Source organism: Pteropus medius, unplaced genomic scaffold, assembly GCF_902729225.1.
Source record: "Pteropus medius unplaced genomic scaffold, Ma_sr-lr_union100, whole genome shotgun sequence".
Lineage (NCBI taxonomy): Eukaryota > Metazoa > Chordata > Mammalia > Chiroptera > Pteropodidae > Pteropus > Pteropus medius.
Genome location: NW_024340699.1, coordinates 10,901,652 through 10,911,127, shown reverse-complemented (window position 1 = coordinate 10,911,127; position 9,476 = coordinate 10,901,652). Strand labels below are relative to the sequence as shown.

The 9,476-nt window shown below is 50.0% G+C and overlaps 1 long non-coding RNA gene across 2 annotated transcripts; it reads left to right on the top strand.

The window, feature by feature from the left end:
* Positions 1-1,304: 1,304 nt before the first annotated feature.
* On the top strand, positions 1,305-4,640 carry LOC120615038 (uncharacterized). Of its 2 annotated transcripts, none has more exons than XR_005656179.1 (3): positions 1,305-1,376; positions 1,475-1,622; positions 1,763-4,640. It is a non-coding gene; the product is annotated as an uncharacterized LOC120615038 (long non-coding RNA). The 2 variants fall into 2 exon arrangements; XR_005656180.1 differs by having other exon boundaries at positions 1,466-1,622.
* The last annotated feature ends 4,836 nt before the right edge of the window (positions 4,641-9,476 follow it).

Below are 9,476 nucleotides of genomic sequence, written 5' to 3'. Positions count from 1 at the left end.
TTAAAGTTTATATTATTCAACTCTATTGTGCAATTAGGATTGCCCTTAACTTTTAATGGGGTTGCCTAATATTGGGGCATACACGGTAGCTGCTCACCCCTCTGAGGTCCCCTCGTGCACCCTCAAGGCAGGTGCTGTAGCTGTTGTCCCTCTGTGCAGTCCCCTGGCAGATGGCAAGCCTCCTGTGGGCAGGACTCAGGCCATGTCCATTTATGAATCCCCAGTGCCCAGAACGGGACGGGCATGCGCAGGGATTCAATACACGTTTGACTAAACTGCCTGCAGAGACGCAGTGCTCTGAACCGGGCAAAGGGAAGACAGAAGGAGGGAAGGCAGGGAGGGAAGATGGGAGGGAAGAAGAAAGGGGTAGGGAAGGGTTGTGAAGGAATGAGTTTGAGCTGATAGTACCCCTGGACTCTGGTGTGATCAACAGTGATCTGTGCTGTGAGAAACAAACAAACAAACAAACAAAACAAGGATGCATGAATGGAACTGTAGTCTCTAGAATGAAGGTGCGGCAGGTGGCTTTGGGAGAAAGAGAGGTCCCTGACGCAAGACGTCTGCAAACAGAAGCAGGGGATGAGGTGCATCCTTGGGCCTGGGCATCAGCCTCCAGTCATAACCTCTCCTGGCTTTGACTGCCCCACCCACCCACCCACCCTTAGCCACATCCAGACTATGCCACCCTCCCTTGGCACCAGGACCTGTGCTTGGGTTGCAGGGGCCCCTGGGTGGGGCTGACTCTCTTGACTGTGCAGTGTTGGCACAGCCTCCCAGGGCAGTGGGTAGAGAGAGGGCCCTGGCAGGGCTCGCTGGCATCGTGCCCTGGGGGCATGCCCTGGCAGGCCGTGCCCCATGCAACAGCAGGCAGTCAGGTGCACCCCGTAAAAAGGGCATGCACTGAGCTGGTGGGGAAGATGCCCACTACAGACACGTGGGCGAAAAGACCCCTTCCTCCAGGGAACCCAAGGCGTTTGCTCAGACTCCTCCCCATAACTGGAGAGCCGATCGTCCAGGCTGCAGTCAAACCACAAAGCTCAGTCTTAAAATTGCTACAGGAAGGCTCTTTTCAGCAAATTCTGCCCATCAAACCCTCGATTTCCAAACCCAGCAGGTCTTCACCTGCAAAAGCGATGTTTTTCCGTTCCTGGTTACAAAGCTCCAACCGTGTAGCGAGCACCAGGCTGCGCCCTTTGAGTGATCTGTCTCACAATCTAGCAGTGTGGTTATTAACACAATTCTCATTTTGCAGGAGAGGAAACCAAAGCGCAGTGAGGGGAAGGAACCGCCGAGCTCCCACAGCCAGAAGGCAGAGCTCAGATGACTCTCGAGTCTCTACAAATGAGGGCCATTGATGCCAGCTGAGGTGCGGACAGGTAACTGCCCTCTTCTTTCTCCTCCCCTCCCCTTCCAAATTTCTGGCCCCTACTTGCTCTGCCATCACTGGTCCCTTAACTGGGTGAAGTCTCTGCAGGGCTCTTTAAAACTCCATCTCACGACCTTTGCTGGAGCATCATCCATTCTGTGCCAGGCCTAGGGCCAGATCTTGGGGACAATGGGATAAGCAGTCGTACTTGCTGCCCATCATACTCCGGCTGGTGCAAGAGAAGCAGTCAGGCAAGGTGAGGTGGGGCGAGCTGGGTTCCTGGGCCATGGTGGGGGCGGAGGTTGGAGGGGACTTGGGGGAGCCTCTTTTCTCCCCCAGCCCTGAAAGCTCTGCAGATGGACCTGTGGACCTCCAACACCTGGGCGTGCTTTCCAGTTCACAGAGTCATTTCCCTTCCATGGCCTCTTGCCATCTTCGTGGGACCCTCTTTGCTCTTTTTACTGATGGAGAACCAAGCTCAGAAAGGTGAAGGATTTGCCCATGGTTGCACGGCTGGATGCGGTGGATTCAGGATTATCTGGGGGACCCCAGGCCTGGGTCCTCCATCTCACCGACCCCTCACCTATAAAAAGAAGAGGTTCCTTAGGCCCAGAGGAAGGAGCCAATAAGAGGAGGCATGGGTGCTTCAAAGAGCCAACAGTATCCTCACCCTCCTGGAGTGGTTAAGGGCGCGAGCCCTAGAGGCAGACAGCTTGGGCGCTTACTGCCTGTGACCGTGGGCTAGTCGTGTGTCCTCTCTGCCTCAGATTCTATATCTATAAAATGAGGCAAATAACAGAAACTCTCTGTGAGAGTTGTGAGAATTGAATGAGTTGAGCGGCCTGAAGCATTTACACGAGCGTCTCAAGACGCTCATGCCCCATGAGCAGCCAGAGCTGAAGGTTCTAGCTCCTGTGTTTAAACACCTCCTAAGCTTCTGTTCACATTCTTTGAGTCTGGAATCAACTTCCAGGAATCTGTCCCGAGGATATAATCCCAGCTAGGTAGGGACTAAGGTAATAAATGCCCAGAGATCTTCACTACATACTAGTTCCCCAGCATAAAGGGACACACGCCTCCTAGCACAGGGAAATGTCTAGCAAACGATGTCACTCAACAGAACCTCCGAGAGCTCCTGGGCTGCTGTGTGAAGGCTTATGCTTCAATGTTAAGTGGAAAAAGCTGAACACAGAACTGTAAACTCAGGACGACGTCAAGCTTATAAAAACCAAATAAGCAAATACAAAACGTGCATAGAAACAAGAGGAAAGAATATGCAGCAAAATGCGACCAACGATTACCTTTGAGTAAGAGGAATACTGGTGTTTGTTTGTTTGTTTTTCCTTTTTCTATCTGTTGGCAATTTCTAAACGTTCTGTAATGAACAGGTAGAAAACTTTTCTAACAGGAAAGAACTCGACAAACTACTTTTAAAAAATAGAGTTTTATCTGGGAGCTGACGTGCTGCCTGATCTGCCCTTAGCATGCTGGCATGAATGAGGTTGCCCGTTTTCCAGCAATGAGTTGAATACTGTGGGATAGGAGTGTGACAGGCAGTGTTCACTTTGTCCATATTTACGAGGTCCAAGGTCTGGGCTGGCTTCCGAGTGTGCAGAGGAAGTGGGGATGGAGGGAGAGCCCAGGCACAGGCACAATTTGAAGTCTCTTTGATACCACACTGGCTGGGGGTTACAAAGAAAACATTTTGGGAACATTGCTGTCTTTATGATTTTGCCATATCTAAATGTTGCCAGTACGATTACTCATTTCATAGTCTTGAAAAAAAGCGGTTTATCTAAAAAATACTCAGAAAATTATAACACGTTTTTGAGAGGAATCCAAAACCTAAAAGGAAGGCTATACCATATTCATGGATTGGAAGACTTAGTATTCTAGAGAAGTTAGTTCTCTGCAAACTGATTTATAGCTTCAATGCACACAACCCTAATCAAAATCCTAACAGGTACGTGTGTGTGTGTGTGTGTGTGTGTGTGTGTGTGTGTGTGTGTGTGTGTAACTTGGAAAACTGATTGTAAAATCCACATGGAAACACGAAGGGTGAAGTATAACCATTTTTGAAAAAGACATTTAAATAAAAAGAACAAAGTGGAAGAATTTGCTCTATTGGATACTAATACCTATAAAGCTCTGTAAGGAAGATAATGTGGTATAGCTACAATAGACACATAGACCAGCAGAATAGAAGAGAGATGCCAGACATAGATGGACCTATGATTTATGACAAATGTGACATTACCAAGCAGTAGGAGAGAAGGGGCAGTCTTTTCACTGAGTAATGCTGTGCCAGTTGGATATCTACATAGAAAAAGAAAAGAAACTTGATCCCTACCTCACATCATTTGCAACCTCAATTTCAAGGGAATCGTAGATCTCAGTGTTAATGACAAAACAGTAAAACTATTAGAAAGTAATATAAGAGAATATCTTCATCACCCGGGAGTAGCAGAAAGATCCTTCGACATGACACAGAAAGTACTGGCCGTGAAAAAGATGGATAAAACTGATGACGTTAAAATTCGACATTCTTTTTTGTCAAAAGATGTTAATGAGAAAATAAAAAGGGACCTTCTAGAGTGAGAAGAGACGTGTCACACACATATAAGCTACACAGGACTTACTTGTTTCTTGAGTAAACACAAATACATTTCATGACAAGAATATTCCAGTGGCTGGTAAATATACAAAATGGTCCTGAATCTCATCAATAATCAGGGAAATGAGAAATTAAATCACAGCGAGATAACCATGGCTCCCCAGCCAGATTGCCTAAAACTTGAAATTTTGACAATACCAAGATGTGGAGCGACGGGAAACTTCCACATTGCCAATTTCACGGTATTTTATAATGAAACATACATCTACCCCCAAAATCCAGGAAAACCCCTCCTAGATACACACTCAAAGAGATGCATACTCATATGAACCTAGATAACCGTCTACGAATATTCACAGCCCTTTTATTCAAAATAGTCCCAAACTCAGAACAACCCGAACATCCATAAACAGCAGAATGGATCAATAAACGGGATACACTCATGTAATGGGGTACCTACAGCGATGAGAAAGAATGAATCACAGCTGCACACACCAGCCTGGGTGACTCTCCGACACCACATTCTGTGAAAGCAGCTGGTCACCAGACGTCACGAGCTATGGGACTCTGTTACATCACGTTCAAAACCAGGCAGGTGTAGGTGATAAGACCGTGCAGCAAAGCAAGAAATGACCATCATCAAATGCAGGCTAGTAGTCACCTTTGAACAGGATCGAGGGGTATCAATTGGGAGGGGCTGGGGGAGGTTGGTGGGGAGCTAGAAATATTCTATTTCTTGAACTGGATGTTTGCTTTTTGATAAATTATCGAGCTGCACATTTTAGTTTTGCTGTGAGCTTTAGCCACCACGCACAATGGGCTTCTTTCTCTGTGTTATATTTCACGATAAAAACTTTAAAAGAAAAGAATTGGGGTGGGGGGCACCAAAGGGAAGGTGATTTGAAAGAGTCCAGCCCCTGAAGGAACACCCCAGGGCAAGTGAAACAAGACAGTGTAAGTAAGAAACACAGAAGGCACCGTCATCTTGCTTCGTTCAGGCGTCAGATGCCTTACCCATCTTAGAATTACAAATAGAATTCAGAGACAGAGTCGGTGCAGAGATGCCCATTAGCAGGTTTATGAAGTGAAAAATAAACTCATATAGTTTCCTGATCGAAAGTCAGGTGGACCTGGCTTTGCGGTTTGGCAGAGAGGGTTGGTTTTGCCGTTCAGTTTGCGTGGTGGAGTCTTTGGGAAGATGAATGAGCAGAATCTATTAGCTCCAAGGTGGTGATGGGAGTTTATTTAAACTATTTGTTCAGTATGCGGTGTGCTGGAAATGGCATCCTTTACAATTGTTTACATTTACGATGAAAACATTTAAAAGCCATCTAAAAATGTTTGTGTGTCATCTGTGGTTTTCGAGATTCTTTTAGGGGTTATGTGAGCCCCAAATTTGAAGAGTAGAAGGTCAGGTGGAGAGAAGCAAGAAGGATCCTCTAGGGTGAAAGGACACAGACAGGCTTCTGAGCCCAGCTGTGCTGGGAAGAACATAGGGGAGGAAGGAGAGTGGGTGTCTGGCCTGCGGGGAGCCCTGAGGATTGGGGGTGCCTGCTGGAGGGGAAGCAGGAAGAGGAGGGAGCCGGCAGAAAGAAAAGGCAAGGGGCTGGGAGCCTTCTGAGGAACAGGTGGTCGAGCAGGTGTCAAAGAAGAAAGCAAGGACAGGGGGTGCCCCTGACCCCCCATTGTGTGTGGCCACAGCTCTTGAAAAGATCTAATAAAGCAGGCCCCTAACTCTGGCAGCTGCCTGCAAGAGGCCGTGTGCCCACCCATCTGCCACCAGCTCCTGTCCCCCACTATTGCCAGGGTCTCCCAGCAACACTGGCCTTGTCCTCGCAGGATAGGGGCCAGGGGAGGGAGGTGGAAGGCTACCCTGACACCTAGCTCTCTGCTTGGGGACAGAGTTTGAGCCACTGCGGCCGCTCTGGGTCACTCTGTCAGAGAGTGGGGATCCTGTCCAGCCCAGTTGGAGTCCTTGTTCCCTCCTAGGATTCGGATAGCGGAAGGGCAAAGCCCTCTGTGACCTGAGCCTCTGTCCAGCTCAGGCCACTGTCCAGTCTCAGGTGCTGCCCTCGAGAACTTGAACTTAGCCCTAAACATACCAAGACCAGTTGCTAAGTATTGATGAGTGAACGAAGGAGTGAAAGACAAGTGGCTGACTGAATGAAAGCCATGCCCAAGCGGACAGGTGACACACAAAGTGCTGGTGGCCTTCTCCCCTGAAGGGCCAGCCTCAGCTAGACCCCCATAACGCCATCTCCCTGGCTGATGCGCCTGTCTGTGAAAGTGACCCGTTGTGGACTCTGGGCAGTGAGCGCCTTTCCCTCTCCCGGCTCAGTTCTGGCCTCTGGCCTAAGGCAGTCAGGCTCTGAAGGCCTGGCCCCCACTTGAACCCACATGCCCACCTAAGGGAAGCACCCCCGCTCCCCGAAGGGTCTACAACAGTCTCTCAACAGCCCTCACTGTGGGTGGTACTGTCCCTGTCTTCAAGGAGTGGGAGCAGCCACTCGGACCCCGGTCCCAGCACAAGGTTCCACAGGGAACTAGAACCAGAATCAAGCCTGGATTTGCGCTCCCAAGGCCCTGGGCAGCCACTCGCCCCCCGGGGCTGCAAACCCTTTCCCAGGAGATGCTTGGCCACAGCCAGCTCTCTGAATCTGCTCCCACCCTCAGCCGGAGGTGGGCACGGAAAGGTGGGGGCAATGTTTCAGGACCCATCTCATGAAAATGGGCTGAGGATCTCCCTATTTTTAGCAACCGAGCTGCATATACCTGTTTCCCCCACACCAGGAGCAAAAGCTCCAATAAACATCCGTTCGCACCAACCAAGTAATTCCTGAAATAAAGCAGCCACATTTTGGCATCCCCTGTGCTCAAAATACATGTTCTTTGGATTTTTAATATCACATGCATTCTGTATAATTTTAACCCAAGCACATCAGCCGTTGACTGTCTTATTCCATGAGTCACTGTTTGGGGTGTCAGGATAACGGGAACCGACTGGCGGGCTCGGTGGGTGTTGGGGGTCCCTGGGTTCAATCCCAGTGGTCTGTGTGTGAGGGATCTGGGTTCTCCCGATCCCCCAAAGAAGGGACAGTCATCATGGTGCAGCCTACCAGCTACCAAGCTGGGCTTCCCGCTCACAGCAGCCAGAGTCCTTATTCTGTGACGTGCCCCTGGTTGAACCCCTCTCGCGGTGTCCCCTCCAGTGGATGAAAGTCCACTTCCTGACCTGCTCATAAGGCCCTCCCTGATCTGACTCCTGTGGACCTCTCCTACCCACCTCCCTCCGGGCTGGTCTGTGCTTGCCAAGGGCCTGGCCGTACCAGCCTTCTGTTCTTCAAGCACACTGAGCTTCACCCAACCACAGGGCCTTTGCATCTACTATACGCTCTGGCATGTTTATTCCCTAGGTCATCTAAGTGGCTCCATCTCATCATTTGGGTCTCAGCTCAAGTGTCATCTCCTCAGAGAGGCTCCCTAGACCCTGACTAGTTGGACTTAACCTTCCTGCCCCTCCTCCGTCAGGCGTGGGTTGTCTCAGCCTTTCATGTTATTTTCTCCTAAGACTTTCTGAAACGATATCGATATCAGAAACAAAAGTGATTTGTTTACCACTGGAAGATCAGCAACACGAGAGCAGGAATTGTGTCTGCTGCATTCACCACTGCATCTTCAGAGCCTACGCGGCACACAGTAGGTGCTCAATAAATGTCTGTTAAACAGATGAATGAATGCTTTCTCACAATAACCTTTAGCAATGCTATTGCTAGTTTTCCTATTTTACAGATGAAGAAACTGAGACTCCGAGAAGTTAAGTGACTTATCCAAGGTCATACGACCTATACACGGGGATCCATCCCGGCCCCATCAGCCCCACAGTGGGCCTGGGGGTAGGAATCCAGCACTGAGCACCAACTCCCCACCCCTCCACTCCCCAGTGAATAAATCTTGAAGGGCACCCAGTGACAGGCTGAGCAGAGCTCACCTGATTAACTAGTAAGGAGGTGCCAGGCAGAGAGGACCAGCCTTTGATCACAGCCCACAGGTGACAGGACAAGAGCTCCACTCATAAAGACGACTGTGTCATTCAGGCCGTTGGCCCTGACAAGCAGCTCACCTGAGCTTGTTGCAGGAGGTGACTGTTACCGCCAGGCGCCTTTGAATGAAGGTGGGAAGGGAGGAGCCTCTTTAGAAAATTTCAAGCCAATTTCCAAATGCTTTGGCCAGTTCAGAGGGAAGGAAGCTCACACTTACTGGGCTCCTACTGTGTGTCAAATGCCACATTAGGTGCTTTCCTTACATTCTGCCATCACATCCTCCCAGCAACTGTGGGAGGCGCATTGTGTCAGACCTAAGATGCCACCCTCCATAAATACATTCTGATTTCAGCCATGCTGAACTGCGAACAAATGCACCTTGTAGAATTGATGAAACATGGAATTATCCTGACCCTACAAAGCCCTCAGGCTCAGAGGGGACCATCTCTGATCCGTGATGGGGGTCCTCCAAACCGCTGGTCTGGGTCCCCACCCTCTGTGTGGTGCTTCTGGCCTCCCAGGCTTTGTTCCTGCATGAAGCGCCCTTCTGGGTCACCTGCCCCATTTCAGCCTCGTGAGCTGCCATCCATCTTCCCTCGCCCTGCTCGGACCCCTCTTTTTGGCCCTCCGTGGCCTCTATGCTCTGTGGACAGTCTCTGGTTGGTAGCTTGGCCGGGAAAGAGGGTCATCAGCTCTTCCACAGCTGCGACTGAGTCTTGTTTCCCTCTCAGCTGTCAACAGTGACATAGATAGAATCACCTGAGAGGCTCCCTTCCTCTCTGTGCAATCTCGCTCCTTGGTCCTGGTATGGGGGACTTTGCAAACCACTGCTCTAAGCTTTAGAGCCAGAGGTCACCTTTGACCAGCAGGATGTCCCCAGGAGAGTCTCTGCAGTCGGTGCCCTTCTGGTTGTAAAGTGGGAAAATAATATAATAATAAACACACCTGCCCCAGAGGTTCATAAGTGTATTGCACAGTCCCCCCAGGCTAATCTACCTGTTTATCTCACCCAAGTCAAAGCTCACCCCTCCGACTCCCTCATCCCTTTGACTGCTGCTTATTGCTGGTTGAGAGCCAGCTCCCTGACTCCCCAGCAATCTCCAGGTGCCAATATCAAGGTGGATAGTGCAGGTATGGGTGTTCGCCAGCTGCATGTTTGTGAGGGCTTTCGGAAGGTGAACCCTTCACGCCATGGAGTGAGTAATGGCGGAACCTCAGGCACTGTAGCAAGCCGCTGGTTGCAGGTGCGGGTTGGACAGTGGTAAGTTCTTGGCACCTAGTGGTCATCAATGATATATATAAAAACCAAAGTGCCTGGACTTTACCCCTGAGCTCTCCTATTTACAGCCTTCCTTGATGTTCTCATGGCTTCTCAAACATCGCTTACCCAAAACACAAGGTGGGAGAGGGGTGTGGGAGCTGGCCGGTGAGGGCCCTAGGCCTGGGGGATTTGTCT